General features: G+C 43.3%; 1 long non-coding RNA gene across 1 annotated transcript in view; it reads left to right on the forward strand.

The window, feature by feature from the left end:
* The first annotated feature begins 11,334 nt into the window (after window positions 1–11,334).
* The window catches only part of LOC114904983, an 88,631-nt gene continuing 82,440 nt past the window's right edge, over window positions 11,335–17,525 (forward strand). Inside the window, exons 1-2 of the long non-coding RNA XR_003796078.1 lie at window positions 11,335–11,641; window positions 16,308–16,410. This is a non-coding gene — a long non-coding RNA (uncharacterized LOC114904983). The remainder of the gene's footprint in view (window positions 11,642–16,307; window positions 16,411–17,525) is intronic.

Below are 17,525 nucleotides of genomic sequence, written 5' to 3' on the forward strand. Positions count from 1 at the left end.
TTTTTTTTTTTTAAACACTCCAAAAGGCAAGACTGAAACTTCCATTAAATTTATGTCAGAAAATACTTGAGATTGTCTGGTTGAACTACCTCTCAATAAAAATCAAATCCACCAAACTGAAGACATCTGCAGCCCTCTCTGTTATTAATTTTTTCCCTGATTTGACTCTAGCCTCTTCTTCAACATGAAAGCTATCTGGCCCTAAATTGGACCAGAGCAATTTTAAAATTAAATATTGAAGGTGTCATTTCTTGAGGGAGGAAGAAAAGGAATGGATTGCAAAACCAAGCCTAAAAACAGAGTTTCAGGGAAACAGTGAGTAGGAGAGATTTGTGACATCTGAGAGATGGGAAGGAGAGTATGAAAAGTAACAGGGCACTTTTGGAGAAACCTTCTTGTTGGGTGAACTCCAAGGGCAACAAAAGTACATTTAGGGCTTCCATGGTGGCGCAGTGGTTGAGAGTCCGCCTGCCAATGCAGGGGACACGGGTTCGTGCCTCGGTCCGGGAAGATCCCATATGCCGCGGAGCGGCTGGGCCCGTGAACCATGGCCGCTGAGCCTGCGCGTCCGGAGCCTGTGCTCCGCAACGGGAGAGGCCACAACAGTGAGAGGCCCGCGTACCGCAAGAAAAAAAAAAAAAAAAAGTACATTTAATGACTTGAGGCAAGTTCATTAGGAAAGACTAGGGTGTGAGGCTAGCTCCCTGGAGCTGTGCAACCAAGAAATGAGAAAGCCCGGTTCAAGAGGAGTTTGGTGACTGAGAGATCCAGTGATCATTAAGTGAAAAGGAAGAATTAGCTTAAATGTACAAAGGAATTTTATAGATCCTAGATAATTCGCCAGCTCATGGGGAGTTCCAAGTTTTGTGATGAGTGAAACCTTCTCTGGCAATAAGACAACTCAAAGGGGGAAAAACTAATCAAATAACTATAGCTAAATTTAAGGGAAGCAATATAGGGTTCGTACTTGAGAACATAGACTTTCTGGTCAGATGTTCTGAGATTTGGGTCCTTGCTTCTCCCTGGCTGGTCATGTGATTTGGGGCAAGTAACTTATTTTTTTTGAGCCTCAGCTTTTTCTGAGCCTCCGTGTGGAACAAAGATTTCAGGGTTTATCTGTTAGGCAGTTAGTGTTACCTTAACAACACAAATGGCATCATTATGGCTCAGGATTGCAGTAGTCTGATCAAGTCTGAGCTCAAGAATAAGGCTTGGAGAAGCCATCCGGGAAGAATCTTACATTGCCAGTGACCAAAATGGCAAAGAAAGGGGCTGTGGCTCAGCTCAGAAGACAAATTATGGCTGATCTTTATACTTTAAAAATACTCATCACATTCAGTGTTTTGTCATGAGGTTTCTTTACACTGTGTCCTGAACTGCTGACTGGATGTTTGTCTGGAGAATCTCTCACTACAGACAAACCTCAGCAGAGGGTCATGAGGGAGAGGTCATGGCCTTTGCAGGAGAAAACCCAATCTCCTTGGGTGTTGGAGCATTCATTGTTAGTGGCTAACGCCAGGGAGACTTCGACTCTTGGACTCTTCTTTGGCTAGTTTAATCCCAGGGCACCACAGGTCTTTCTGCTACTCTACTGAGGGTTCAAGTTATTTCAAAACCTGAGCAACTTTTAAAAATGTTGGGTGTTCAGATTCCATATCTAGGATCTAGCCAGGTTAGATTATCTCAAGGAAAACTGGGCTGGGAAGTCCAAGCCATTCAAAGTGATGTATTGCTTTCCCTCTCTTGTTATTTGTAACAGCTGTTCTCTCCTCATTATTTTTTGAGAAAAAAAAAAAATCCTAAACCACCCAAAGCACAGGCCACTTCATAGAGTCAAGTACCAAACTAACTTCTTCGGTAGTCTGCTTTACGTAGCAGAACAAACTGAAATTGTTCTCTAGGTAGGAGTGGGTGTCATTCCCTAGCCTTTATTTGGAAGATGGTGGTGAGGATGTGGGGAGTGGATGTTAAGAAAGGGAATGCCTGAAACTGTGCCAAAGAACTGTGGCATGGCTGTGGGGATTAGACTGTTTTCAGGCTCGATTGTTACTTTTTCTGCATCTTCCCATCACTTTTCCCCATATCTTCTCAAACTTTTGGTTTTCTCCTTGGGATCCTGTGATGCTAGTCTTAATGGCAAAGCCATATAGCTGGATGGGAGGGAAGCAATGGCATGGGAATCATGCACATGGGCTCCCACTGTTCTGGGTGGGTCTAAGTGTAGTCAATTAGAAGAGGGTAGAGTGTTTTAAAAATGGTGGGTCTTGGAAGATTGAAGAATCAGGCAGTGGACCTATGACGCCCTGACTCAAGACTCCTGAGGCATGAATGTCTGAAAAGCCAACTCTATCACTTGATCCAACCTGAAGGCAAGTGTTATTTTTATAGTTTCAAGTCCTGCACCACAGTCTTAACCAGAATCTGAATCTTAAACTGGGCTGGTAGTGGGCAGTCAGTGATTTTAGATGTCTGGTAGAAGTAAACTCTTTTTTTAAAAAAATATTTATTTATTTATTTGGCTGCACTGGATCTTAGTTGCAGCATGTGGGATCTTTTTTGCCACAAGTGAGATCTTTTAGTTGTGGCATGCGAACCCTTAGTTGTGGCACGTGGGATCTAATTCCCTGACCAGGGATCGAACCCGGGCTCCTTGCATTGGGAGCGCAGAGTCTTAGCCACTGGACCACCAAGGAAGCCCCAAAGTAAACTCTTTTTAAACCCCTTCCTCTCATTTATCATCTCTCCTCAAGGTCATTGTTAATGCAGGCTTCACTTATGGACTCCAAGTGAGATGGTGAGGAAGAAAACCCCTTTCAGTCCTTTTAGAAAACAATTATTGTCAGCTCTTTTGATTTACATGACCAGGAAGAAGTAAAAAAGTATCAGCGGATATTCAGGAATTAACCAGAAGCGCAAGGCACTTGAATGCTGTGGTGTGTCATGGTTGAATAACAATGACAAAATTGTACTGCTTTGGATTTTTCTCTCTAGTAAGTCATCTTGACCCACTGTGAGACTCATGGCCTGGCAGGTAGCTGATTCTGTGTGGAAGGCAGAATTCTCCGATGACCCCTAATGACCACACTTTTGTACAATACCCTCCCCTTGAGTGTGGGAGAGACCTGTGAATATGATAGGATATCACCCTTGTGATTAGGTTTCTAATCAGCTGAGGCTGAGTTAATCAAAAGGGAGATTATCCTGTGTAGGTCTGAACAAATCAGATGTACCCTTAAAAGAAGATAGAGCATTGAGAGCTTCCCCTGATGGCTGGAGGAAGCAGGTTGTGAACTACCCATGGAGTCCACATGGTCAGGACGCTCCCAGGGAGTAGCCTCCAGGAAATGAGAGTGGCCCTGGCCAGCAGCCGGCAAGAAAGTGGGGAACTTCCTGCCAACTACTTGGATGAGCCTGGAAGAGGACCTTGCGCCCCAGATGAGGATGCAGAGCCAGTCACACCTTGAATTCAGCCTCATGAAATGTACTCAGATCTCAGGCTCAGAAACTGAGATAATAAATGAGTGTTGTCTTTAGCTAATAAGGTTGTGGCAAAGTGTTACCCAGCAATAGAAAACTGATACACTCTGTTATCAGCATACTTCTTTTTTTTTAAGTCTGGGAAATCAGCATTTGATTTACATAGGGCTATAGGTCATTTCACTCTCAATACTATACTTATGGGACTTCCCTGGTGGCGCAGTGGTTAAGAATCCGCCTGCCAATGGAGGGGACACGGATTTGATCCCTGGTCCAGGAAGATCCACATGCCGTGGAGCAACTAAGCCCGTGCGCTACAACTACTGAGCCTGCGCTCTAGAGCCCGCAAGCCACAACTACTGAAGCCTGTGAGCCTAGAGCCCGTGCTCTGCAACAAGAGAAGCCACCGCAAAGAGAAGCCCGCGCACCGCAACAAAGAGTAGCCCCCCCTCGCCGTGACTAGAGAAAGCCCGTGTGCAGCAACGAAGACCCAACTCAGCCAAAAATAAAAAATTAATTAATTAAAAAAATACTACACTTGTGACATAATGCAAAAAATATATACTTTAAAAAAAAGAATAATATCTTGTTTATCTTTGAAGAACTCACCAAAGTTCTGCATTTCTCATTTAATTACTAACTACAAAGATAATTTGGGAATATATACATATATATGTATATATTCTGTGTGTATATATATAAAATCTATATATGAGGAATATATAGATTAGATGGATAGGTAGGTAAATAGATTATACATATATACACGCACATACAAGGAATTGCCTTATGCAATTGTTGGGAGCTGGCTAAGCAAATCTGAAGGGCAATCAGTCAGAAAGAGAATATCGCAAGCAGGATGGACACCAGATGGCATGGACTTGAAGCTTTTTGTCCACAGGCAGCAAGCCGTCTAGAAGGAAGATCCAGGGGGAAGGGAGGACAATTGCAGGCTATGTGCTCTTTTGTATCAAGACAGACCTTAATTAATAAACTTTTAAAATTAACAAACTTTTTTTTAGAGCATTTTTGGGCTCAAAGCAAAATTGAGTGCAAAGTACAGAGAGTTCCCATATACCCCTGTTCCCACACATGTATAATGTTCCCCACATTCGGCACTAGAGTGGTCCATTTGTTACAACTGATGAACCTACATTCACACATCACTATCACCCAGAGTCCATAATTTACATTAGGGTTCACCCTTACTGGTGTATATTCTATGGGTTTGGGCAAATGTGTAATGACATGGATCCACCATTGCAGTATGATACAGCAGGGTTTCACTGCCCCCAAAATCCTCTGTGCTTGGTCTATTCATCTCTTTCCAAACCCCACCTCTGGCAACCATGGATCCATTCACCAGCTCCATAGTTTTGCCTTTTCCAGAATGCCATATAGTTGGAATCATACAGTATTAGCCTTTTCAGATTGGCTTCTTTCACTTAGTAATATCCTAAGCCCTCTTTTAAGGGTTTTCCAACTGATTAACTCAGGCCTTCCCTGGATATTCTCCTTTTGATGGACTTAAAGGCAACTGAGGAGGGACTTTAATCACATTTTGCAAAATTCCTTCACAGAAGCACTTATATTAGTGTTTGATTGACTAACTGGAAAAAGATATGTGCAAGCTACAAAATGGCCCTTCTTCCCTTCTGTCTTCCAGCTTTCCTGAGAGAATATTCCTTGCAGCCCATCCTAGCCAGAAACATGCTAGAAAGGGACTTCTGTGACTGTAGTCAGGCGTAGTTAGTTGACCCATCAAAAGTCATCAGACTTGAAGTAGATAAGGTGCTCAGGACAGGGCAGTTTAGCTCTTGTATCATGATATTTTGGATATTCTGTTTTCATAAAATTAAACTGAGACTTTACAATGAAAAAAACTCATCAGACATATACACCTTTGACAATTTCTCCATCTATCAATTATCGTTCTATCAATCAATCAAAATTCACTAATTCATACCTATACTTCCAATTCCAATCTTATGCCTCAGGATTCATTTTAGCCTTCCTCCTTTCCATATTTAAAAATTTCTTCCCAGACATTAAGAAACATGGCTCAACTTGAGGACACGGGGAGGGGGAAGGGTAAGCTGGGACAAAGTGAGAGAGTGGCATGGACATATATACACTACCAAACGTAAAATAGATAGCTAGTGGGAAGCAGCCGCATAGCACAGGGAGATCAGCTCTGGTGCTTTGTGACCACCTAGAGGGGTGGGATAGGGAGGGTGGGAGGGAGAAGCAAGAGGGAGGAGATATGCGGATATATGTATACGTATAGCTGATTCACTTTGTTATAAAGCAGAAACAAACACACCATTGTAAAGCAATTATACTCCAATAATGATGTTAAAAAAAAAGTAGGTAACCAAAAATATATTTTTCATTAAATCAGGATCTGTTTTCACTTAAAAGAAAAAAAAAGAAACATGGCTCATATTACCCTCAATATATTTATCTGTTCAATCAATTGACTTATCTGATCGCAATAACCAATCTCCACACACGCCATCCACTTCCACTTGCCCTCCCCTACTCACTGTCTAGATTCCCAGGTTGCTGGGCAAGTGGCTGCGCTCCTCACTGACTCTTCCTTGGATGCTGAGGTCTTTGCACATAGAAGGGAAGGGAAATAAATGAAATATGGAATTGGAAGGGAGGATGAGAAAAGTGGATGGGAAGGAAGGATGTTAGTTTGAAATAATTGAAAGTTCTTTTCCTTTTCACACTTCCTTGTTTTCAATCTCACCCTTATTCAGCCAGAGGTATCCATTACCTTAGGGAAAATTCAGACTGTTAAATCGGGAATGCAAAGAGTTAAAAACAAGTCCATATTCAGCCTTTGACTTCCAATATGAGAAAGTTTGAGTCCACAGTAACACAACGAATCTTTAAACCTTGGCTTTATCAGGAGAGCAGTGTTTTCTAAATTCCAAATACTCCCTTAAAATATGAGTAGCCTAGCTTGGAACACTATGTCAAAGTGTAGAGAAGACAGTTGATAGCATGTAAAGGATGTTCCTGCCAAATAGGAAGAGTAAGTGGAAAGCCTTCTTCTATAGGGAGGAAGGAGTTGTAAGAGGATGAAGAATGGAGTGAAGACGCTGCCCTAGGCCTCAGCCTGTGGAGGCCTGTTGGGAAGAAGGAGAAACATCATATAGTTGAGGGAATAGCTAGAAGCAGAGGTTACCTGTGCCCGGCTTCCCATTTATAACTTTAAGAGGAGCTTACATTTTAGGGCTCCCCCCTGCGTCCTCATGGCAAGTGTAGTAGAGCAGCGATGGCACTACGGCACGCTTAGGCAGAAGGAGGCCCAAGACCAAGCCCCCTGTTCTCTATGGCTTGTAGGTGGCGCATAGGGACACAGATGTTCTGATGTCCTTCCGTTGTGACCTTGCCAACTCCTGAGGCATGTGGCAAGGAACTGAAAGTGCTTGCTGGTAACCTTTGCCAACTGGACGACTGGAGCAAAGGAAAAGGGACTTTGCAGGTGAGGACAGCAGGCAGCCTTCCCAGGGTGGGGACAGAGCAAGAGTGGCAGCCATACCTCAGGGAAGCCAAGGCACCAGGGAGAGCTGAGAGGGGGCCTGTGAGCAAGCACCCTAGGAGCAGGTGCCGCTTTCCACCACGCTGAGAGTCCAGGTCCAGAGTCACAGCATCTGAGGCTCCCCGCACAGCAGCAAGAGTGCAGACAGAACCCAGGCCCAGAGACGCTGGGGCTAAGACACCGAGCAGAGGGCAGTGTGTATATTAGGGGATCCTTTATCCAGCCCCATGAGGATATTTAAGTTTAGCCCTGCCCCAAGATACCACCTTGATGTGGATGGGACAGGGTGAGGGAAACCCTCTTAAGGCATGAAGAATCCATTCTGTTAGGGTGTTCAGACTTAGAAAAGCTATTGAACCAAAAGAAACTGACTTGATCACAGAATCGTTTAAATGAAAAATCCTCTCTTTGCCATCTCCTTTTTCCAACACCACCACCACTCCACCACCAGCCTCAAGGAATCAGGGAATGAAACTGCAGGAGTAGTTTGAGATTGATAATGGAAAATAAAGGACAGTACATTTTAGTTATAGCGTATACATGTGGACCCCAACACATTACTAAACAACCCTATACCTCAGGCCCTGCCTTGGGGAGTAAGACCCCTGTGGGCGCCATGTTGTTCTGTCCTGGAACCGCACACTTAAGTGCACCAGTTGGAATTCCTTTGGCCTGGCTTTTGCTGATTCAGCAGATTACTTTGGAGAGGATGATCCATTGTCAAACATGATACCAGCAGGGAATGCATGTCTGGCAAACATAGCCCTCAATTTGCAGATTGTTGCGGTATCTGTGGTAACGAGGACTCTGTATCTTTTTCCAATTTAAGAAAATTTCTTGCAGTTCTCTGGGATGATGATGTGTGGTTCTTGACATCCGAATGAACTGATATAATTCTAACAGTATGCTGCATATTCCTGTGGCACTGGCGGGTATTTTGTGCTGATTTGCTTTACAGTTTTCAAGGTGAGCTTGACATCTTAGGATTGCTAGTGAATCTGCTTTACATATCAGGGAACTTTTCCTAATACAGGTGAAAGTTTTGGTTACTTTCTGGTTGTTCCTACAATGGTAATTTCCACGTGCGAATCTGAAACCACCCCTCCAGGGGTGGAGCTTCGATCTTCCTTGCACATCTTGTGGTGGTTTGTTAAGAACGGTATCCTCACCATGAACATCTAGATCAATTCTATGGACATTTCCTTATTATTTCAAAAACTGCAGAGAACAGGGACTTTGTAATAATTGATCCAGAGAGTCCCTAGCACATTAGGAATGCTTAACAATAAGCAAAAGCAATGAGAGAGGAAAATACTGCTCTGTACTTAAGAAAACTCAATTCTGCTGCCCCATCAAATTGGCTGCCTAAGTCTAAATGGAAGATGTAAAAAAACTGGAGTGGAAACTTGTTATGGATTTCTTCCCTCTCAGACCTACAATGGAAATGTCTCTTAGGAATTAGTCTTTTAATTCATTACCAAAATACTGTAGGCTTAATCTCTTAATAAAGTAAGTACTGCTACTGGAAGACTTCTTAGTAGATGAATCACCTGAATAATTTCTACCTGTGAGAATAAAAAAAAAAAAGCAGTAAGCAGTTTTATTAACTTCCTATCATGTTTATTTCTTGCCAAGTCCAAGCTCAATCCAGTTCTGCTGAATATGAACTCATTTTTCCTTTTTGATATTTCCCTTAAAGACTTTAGTTTTCAGAGTTGACATCATGTTGAAGAAGATAAAGGAAATATTGGATAAAAAGATGAAGGCTTTAAGAAGGAAGGGAAAAAACTTTCTTTCCTTGGAGCAGACAGTGTTATTCAGAGTGTTTATGAAGAAACGATAAACACCATGGCCATAAGACAAATAATGATTTGCACCCCAAAGGCCGTTCCATGTAGTCATGTATTAAACCATAAAAGAAAAAAAAATCAACCCAATTTTCCTTTGGAAAAGCTTAAGAGGCAGAGGGAGTAACGTCAGAATCTATTATATAGCTCAATGGAAAAATACAGAAGGTATGAAAAAATTCTGAATTTTACTTCATACCATGAAATCCACAGCAGGGTTATACAGAGGAGAGAGAGGGATAAGGTCTCAGTGACCAGGTCTGAGGAAGGGACAGGGTGTATTCTAGCCCACAGTGGTTAGGAGTTAGAGTCATTCAGTTAGATGTGAAACCATGTGGTCTCAGAGCACTATGGTACCACTGGCTCCTATTCTTCACTCTTTTAATCTAATTTCACCTCATATTTTCACCAGTGACGAGGAGAAAAATTATAATAACTACTTGTTGGTGAGCATTTATTGTACATCTGACACCGTTCTAAATGTTTTACTTATTTTTCTCAAATCAGACATTAGGCTATTAAGATGTAGACTAGTTAAATAGTAATTGATGACAAACTCTAAATTCATATAGGGTCTTTTCTCCATTGATTAGCACATGGAGAAAATGAGGTGAACAATGAGATCAAACTTCAGGTCGTGAATTGTTCAGGTCTGAGGTTGTTTATCAACTTTATTGCCTAAGAGACTTGAACTCTAGGGCTTACTATTTAGTGGTGTGGTAAAAGCATTGGACCAAGGGCAGAGGAATGAAACATCTGATTATATGACCATGACCGCCAACGGGAGGGTGGGGCAGAGATGGTGAGCTGTCCACAGTCGCTAGAAGCAGTTGCTCAGCCATGGTCCAGCTATATTTCCTAGACCACTTTGTATCAGGGTGATGTGTCCAATGCAACAAGAGTGGAAGTGACATAGGTCACTTTCAAATTGGCGTGGTTCAAAAGCATGTGTATCTTCTCTATCCTCTCTCTCCCTGTCTACCCACTGGATCTTGATGCCCAAGGTGACTTGGGCGCCCTGTACTGAAGATGGCAGAGCTTCTGAAGCCCAAGTTTCTGAAAAACTCTTGTGTAGAGCAGAGACCCCTGCCTCCCACGCCCTTCCACTCCACATGTACCCCTGCACACGGAACAGGAATGCCTGCTTTATTTTATACATGACATAAGCTCACATAAATAAACAAATGTGTTAACCACTGAGATTTCTGGGTTTACCTCTTACAGCAGCTAGGATTACTCTAACTAATAAGGAAGACTATTTTGCACTATTAAATTCTAAAATTTTATGTTTTCTTAACAACAGAAAATTTGGTAGCAAAAGAGGCAAGTTGGAAAGAGTTCCATTTTAGATGGATACAAGGCAAATTTCTAGAAATCACAGCAAAGAAAAATGAAAGTAACCATTTTTTTTCTTGGAAAACTAGCATTTAAATATTTCATAATTTCAAAGGAAAGCAGGTAGAATTTGAGAGTGCAAACCAATAGACAGAAAAATAACTTTCATTTCCATAGTGCTTCATAATTATAAAGGATTTTTCTTTTCCTCAATTTATTTAACACTTACAGTAATTCTGGAAAGTCATGTGGCAATAATGATGATGATTATAAAAAAATAACAGTGAAGGTTCTGAGTGCTCTATTCCAGGCTCTGTGTTAAGAGCTTTACATGTATATCTTATTTATGACACCACCACCAGAGATTGGCACTATAATTATCCCTATTTTAAAAATGAGAAAATTGAGACCTAGGGATGTTAAAGGTCAAGTTAACTGTCACATCCTAGTAAATGGTAAAGTCAGGAACCTAACCTGAGGCTGACTGTGAAGGCTGTTCCCTCTACCTCCATGTCATGCCGACTTCCCCCTTGTGCCCGGCGTGGTCGCCATTTGTGGATGAGGCTGTTACGGCCCAGAGAGTTGAAATGTGTAGCTTGGTCTGAACTGCCAGGGTTTGTCAAAGTCAGATTTTCTGACTCTGACTTGAGTACTCTTTTCAACTTGGAATACCATAAATTAAAGCAAACACTAACTTGGTTATGGGGCAGACAGTCAATATTTTTAGAGTGTTTATAGAAAGGAAGTAATTTTGGCCTGGCAAAAGAGCAAACTGAAGGTAGTTTTACATTCCTATTTCAAAAAGAATCACTCAAATTGGGAAAATTCCCATGGTGCTGGATCTTTCTGTGGGAGATTCAGGGAGAGCAAACCCCTTCTGCTCCCGTTCCAGCCCTTTTAAAAGCAAATTTTGTAGATTATCTCCCTGGGCTTGCTGCCTTCTGAGTCTGATGTACAAAATTGCTTGGTATTTGGCAAATTTTGGCTGGCAGGAAAGCATCTGTGTGGTTAGTTTTGTGTCTGACTCTTGCTGGGAGGTTAAGGCCAGTTTTTTTTGTTTTTTGTTTTTGCAGTACACGGGCCTCTCACTGTTGTGGCCTCTCCCGTTGCGGAGCACAGGCTCCGGACGCGCAGGCTCAGCGGCCATCGCTCACGGGCCCAGCCGCTCCGCGGCATGTGGGATCTTCCCGGACCGGGGCACGAACCCGTGTCCCCTGCATCGGCAGGCGGACTCTCAACCACTGCGCCACCAGGGAAGCCCCTAAGGCCAGTTTTGATGTCGGTACGCTCACATCCCATCTATCTCCATTCTGCCACAATAGAAGTGCCGTCAGGAGGAGAGGAGCCAAGGTGGGCTGGACCACACAATGGTTAGCAGAGCTCCAAAGTCACACTTCCTGGGTTCAAGGCCCGTCTGCATCATGCTCTGGTAAGTGACCTTGGACTCTATGCCTTAGTTTCCTCATCTGTAAAAGGGGTATCTTAGTCACTTTGGGTCGCTATGACAAAGTACCATAAACTGGGTGGCTTATACACAAGAGAAATTTATTTCTCACAGTTCTAGAGGCTGGAAGTCCAAGATTAGGGTACCAGGTGTGTCAGGTAGGACTTGGTGTCAGGTCCTGGTGAGGACCCTCTTCTGGGTTGCATACTGCCATCTTCTCATTGTATCCTCACAGGGCAGAAAGAGGGAGAGCTCTCTGGTGTCTCTTTTGTAAGGGCACTAATCGCATTCATGAGGCCTCCACCTTATGACCTAATTACCTCTCCAAGGCCCCGCCTTCTAGTACCGTCACATTGGGGGTTAAGATTTTAACAAATGAATTTTGGGGAAATGCAAACATTCAGTCCATTGCAATGGGGAATAAGGGTTTTGCTTTATGTGGATAGACAACATAATGCATGTCAAGGGCATAGGCTTTGAAATGATTCACACTAAGTGCTCAGTAAAATTTAGTTATAGTTGTAAAAAAAACAACATAGTCTTTTTGTTTGTTGTGAATCGTCTAGTCATATCTTCACCAGCGCCTTCTGACACTGGATTTGGCCTAGCAACACTGGTTTGAAGGAACAAGTCAGCAATAGGTTTTGAAGAAACAGGCCCAAGTCTAAGATGCCGAATTTGGCTTCAGAGCTCCTGGGAAGCAGCAGGATCCTTGGATGGGACAGCTCATTAAAATGTAGTTACGACTATCCTTCCCTCATTCTGGAAAAAAGCCAACAGGTGGCTCTGGGTAATGTTTCACACTAACTTGTCTTTTCCTTTTTTTCTTCTCATTCTCATGATTTTCTTCTCAGGATTAAAAAAAAAAATCCTGCAGGGGTCATTTTGATTTCACCATGGGTTTTTTTGGGGGGGTGTCAGGCTAGTCCATTCAATATCTAGTTAGTGGGGGAAACCAGCTGCTTCTCAAGGCAAAGGAAGAACAAGCTCTGTGTCCACCTCCCTCTCCTCCCAACTGGTCTCTTATCCCATGGCCGCCCCAGAGGAACGTGGCTCCAGGCTGTGAGAGCCTCCGGGAAACAGGGTCCTCAGTGGGCCTGGGAAGCTGAAGGCAGGAACGAGCAGGTCAGACAAGCTGAGAGGCTGGTGGGAGAAGCAAGGAGCAGGGAAGTGAGTGATGGGGCCGCAGGGCTTTGTCTGAGAGGTGGGTGAAATGTTAGGTTGCTCACAGGCTAGGAGAGCACTGCTTCCTGGAAAGGACGGGCAAGAGGAAGTGGTGAAGAGTCAGCTCTGGAGCTTCGTTATGCTGGAATGCGGCCCAATTCCAACAGGTCTTGTCTTCTTCTCCTGTTCCTCTTCCTGCATCTATTTCTGCAAATGCAAGTCCTTGGGCCTTCCTTGTAGTTTTGCTCAGCTAATGAGTTTCAATAGCAGTTCCGAGTCTCTGAGCCCTTTCCTTTGACTCCTTCCTAGGCTTATCATCAAGGTTGGACCAGATCAGTTTTTCCTGCTTTTCAAGTGTTATAAATTATAAATAACCTTCCTGAGGGAAGAGCATTGGACTGGGAGGCTGGAGCTCCAGCATCGTCTCCACTTGTGTGATCTTGTCATCACTGTAGTGAAAACTGTGATGCATCACCCAGATGCCCCCCCTCAGGACTGAGGCTCCGGTTCCCTAACTGCTGGGGTATTGGCTACTGATGGCTCACAGCTGAATACATCTGTAAGCATTGCCTTTGGCCTAAAGCACTGGTTCTTTTTTTTTTTTTTTTTTTTGCGGTACGCGGGCCTCTCACTGTTGTGGCCCCTCCCGTTGTGGAGCACAGGCTCCGGACGCGCAGGCTCAGCGGCCATGGCTCACGGGCCCAGCCGCTCCGCAGCATGTGGGATCTTCCCGGACCGGGGCACGAACCCGCGTCCCCTGCATCGGCAGGCGGACTCTCAACCACTGTGCCACCAGGGAAGCCCCAGCACTGGTTCTTAATGGGGTCAGTTTGGTCTCCCAGGGTATCTGGTAGTGTCTGGAGACATTTTTGGTTGTCATAACAGAGGAGAAGGATGAGACTGGCGTCTAGTGGGTAGAATCTGGGGATGCTGCTCAACAATGTACAGGGCTCTGGACAGCTTCCTACAATAAAGAATCAAATAGCCCAGAATGTCGATAGTGCTTCAGGTTGAGAAACGCTGCCGTAAGGGAGCCACTTTACCCAAGATTAAACGCCCTCCCCAGAGGCAGCCTGCAGACTTTAACAGGTTTATGGCCAGGTACAAAAGCCTGACCCTTGCTTCAATTTAGGGACAATTCAAAAAGCCTGTTCCAGCTCAGAGCCTTTCTATGGGCTTGGCTGAGGCCTCCGCTGTGGCGCTATCACAGTTCAACACCTCCCTCTGCCCAGTCCTGCTGTTTCCCTCATGCTATAGACTGAATGTTTGTCTCTCCCCACCCCTGATTTCATATGGTGAAATCTAATGCCCAATGTGATGGTATTAGGAGATGGAGCCTTAGGTCATGAGGGTGGAACCCTTACAAATGGGATTAGTGCTCATATAAAAGAGATTCTACAGAGTTCCCTAGTCCCTTCTACCATGTGAAGACACAGTGAAAAGCTGGCCATCTATGGCCCTCACCAGACACTGAATCTACCAGCACCTTGATCTTGGACTTCCCAGCTTCCAGAACTATAAAAATTAAATTTCTGTTGTTTACAAGATATAGTCTATGGTATTTTGTCATAGCAGCCTGAATGGATTAAGACATCTCACAGATTATGAGAAACACTTCCCCAATAAACCTCCTGTACACAAATCTCCATCTCAGAGCCCGTTCCCCAGGGTGCTCAGACTAAGACACTTGGTATCAAAAGTAATCCTCAGAAGCAGACTGTATGCTTCCCCCTTTTGCTACTTGCTAAAAATGAGGCAGATTTCATTGCACTCATCAATTTCTATGAGTAATGTGTGACAGAAATTGCTAGTTGTATCTAATGTCTCTTCTCCCGTTTTTATGTCATAACAAAAATTTTCATGGGACATATGCTGCCTATATGCTAGGTTAGGCTTGATAATATGACCATATTCTGAGCGATGGGAGGTAAGCGATTCCGACGTGTGCACCTTCTGGGCTGGGCTCTTATGGAAAAGGATGGCGTCCTCCCCTTTCTATTTTCCCCTTTGGCCGGACTGCAGATATAATGGTGGAGGATGGAGCAGTTATCATAAAAGCCTCATGCTGAGGATGTCAAAGTAGCAAAATAGAGGGACTTGAGTCCCTGATGATTATCGCGCTACCATACAACCTCTGGGCTACTTTTTAGGACTGTTATGTGAGCGAGAACTCTCCGTTACAGCAGCCGACCCAATACAGGCATACTTTGGAGATAAAGCGGGTGCAGTTCCAGACCACAGCAATACAGTGAATATTACAATAAAGCGAGTCACCTGAATTTCTGGTTTCTCAATCCATATAAAACTTACGATTACACTATACTGTTGTATATTATGTTTGCAATAGCATTTTGTCTGTAAAAACAGTGTACGTACATTAAAAATACTGTTAAAGAGTGCTAAACCTCATCTGAGTTTTCAGCAAGTCATAATCTTTTTGCTGGCGGAGATTTGCTTTTGCCTGCCCTGTTGTTGACGGCTGCTGCCAGATCAGGGCAGTGGCTGCTGAAGGTCGCAGTAGCTGTCTCCGTTTCTTAAGATAAGACGACAATGTTCCTAATGCCCCCAAACAATTATAACAGTGACATCAAAGATCATAAGTCACAGATCACCATAACAAAGCTAATAATGAAAAAAATTGAAATATTATATGAATTACAAGAAGGTGACACAGAGACACCAAGTGAGCAATAGTTGATCAAAAAATGTTGCCAACAGGGCTTCCCTGGTGGCGCAGTGGTTGAAAGTCCGCCTGCCGATGCAGGGGACGCGGATTCGTGCCCCGGTCCGGGACGATACCACATGCCGTGGAGCGGCTGGTCCCGTGAGCCATGGCCGCTGAGCCTGCGCGTCCGGAGCCTGTGCTCCGCAACGGGAGAGGCCACAACAGTGAGAGACCCGCGTACCGCAAAAAAAAAAAAAAAAATGTTGCCAACAGACTTGCTTGATGCAGGGTCGCCACAAACCTTCAATTTATAAGAAAGGCAGTATCTGTGAAGTGCAATAAAATGAGGTCTGCCTGTATGTAAGCTATATACGTCCTTAGCATAATAAAATGATGATAATAAAGGCCTTAAAAAGATGTATTATTTTTAGTGATGTTTCATTAATCAGATTTTAAATTTACATTCTCAAAATAACCACATAATTTTATGATTGAATCCTATGTCTACACAGTAGTTTTATCCAACAACAGAGAGTAAAATTGGGAGTGAGGGTAAGTATATCAGAATCCCCTAAAGACTTGTTTCAGAAATATACGTATTCAGCTCTTTCCTCTACAGAGATTATAATATACCCTTGGGATGGAGTATATTTCAGGTAGATGTTTTGAAAACTTAGGGTAGTGTATGAAACTCTGATGTGTCATCTTGCCTCATATAGAAAGCACAGAGCAGGAACTCAATAAATGTCTTTTGAATAACTAAACAAAATTCCTGGGGTCGGAGATATATACTCTGGAATTTTTCTTCTTTTTTAATTGCAGTGCTAACAGCCCCTCATGAGAACTCAGAAGGCAGGTCTATGTTCCCAGGACATAAACATATAAAGCTCAGCAGATTTGTGAATATCTAAGAGGTAAAGAAAAGGTAAGAGCAAAGTTAGGTAGAACTCTACCACTTGCTTTTAACAGATATATTAATAGATATGTTTTAAACCTGTGTTTGAAGTCTGAAATTTCTCAGAGAGATTCAGATGATAGGAAGGTGATATTGTAAGCAGACATGGTAGGTACATCAGGTAATCCTCTCATTTTGGCCAAAGATTCACTGGGTACTTAAGTAAAATATTTATAGGTAGGTGACATTTGGCTAAAACTTTTATAGCCTATAACTTTGTTTACTGCCTCTAACTCAGAAGTGTCAGTACACATTGGTTCAATGGTTGTGTCTGGTTATTTCAAATAGCTATGTAAATCCAGATTAGGAAGTAATAAAGATCCTACTATAACATAGAACTTTATTTATGCCTCTTGTTGAGCTCAAGAATTGGGTAGGGGGTGGGATGATGCTGATTAAAACAAGAGTTCTGCTCTAGTGCTCATTTGCTCTGGTGTCTCTGTTGTGGGTGCCTCTCCTAGAATTCAGTGTTAGGGCTCCACTACTGTTTCCCTGCACTAAGGCCCCAAATGCCTCAGACTGCAGCTGTAGGAGAGTAAAAAAACTTCCTCTCCCCTCAGAGGTTCAGAAACTGGGCCCCTGCAAGCCAAACTGACAAAAGACGGATTAATGGGAGAAAACAAAACTGAATTTATTTATACATGCAGTGTGCATACATGCAGGAGAAACTCAGTGATGAGTAATTCATAGGGATGGTTAGACACAGGAGCTTATATACCATTTTAACAAAGAGCAGTAAAATTGTGGAAAAGTGATAAGATGAAGGAAAAGGGGTTTAGGCTCTTAGGGTTGGCAAACTATGGGAAGGTAAACATATGGGGGAAACTAATGGAATATAAGAGTTGTTTAGTAAGGTTTCTTATGTGGATTCCTCTCAGTGCTGTCTCTGGGCTGATAAGAGTCTAGAGTCTCCGGTGATTAAGAGTTTTGCCCTTCCAGGTACAAGAGAGGGGAAGGGGAGCCCATTCACAAAGTGAAATTTCTACTCAGTTTTAGGCAAACAGGGGGAGGGTAGAAAGCTTTTGGGTGGTTCTTGTCTGTGTGTGTGTGTGTGTGTGTGTGTGTGTGTGTGTGTGTGTGTGTGT

The sequence above is a fragment of the Monodon monoceros genome, unplaced genomic scaffold (assembly GCF_005190385.1).
Source record: "Monodon monoceros isolate NGI ecotype Baffin Bay Population unplaced genomic scaffold, NGI_Narwhal_1 Super_Scaffold_21, whole genome shotgun sequence".
NCBI lineage: Eukaryota > Metazoa > Chordata > Mammalia > Artiodactyla > Monodontidae > Monodon > Monodon monoceros.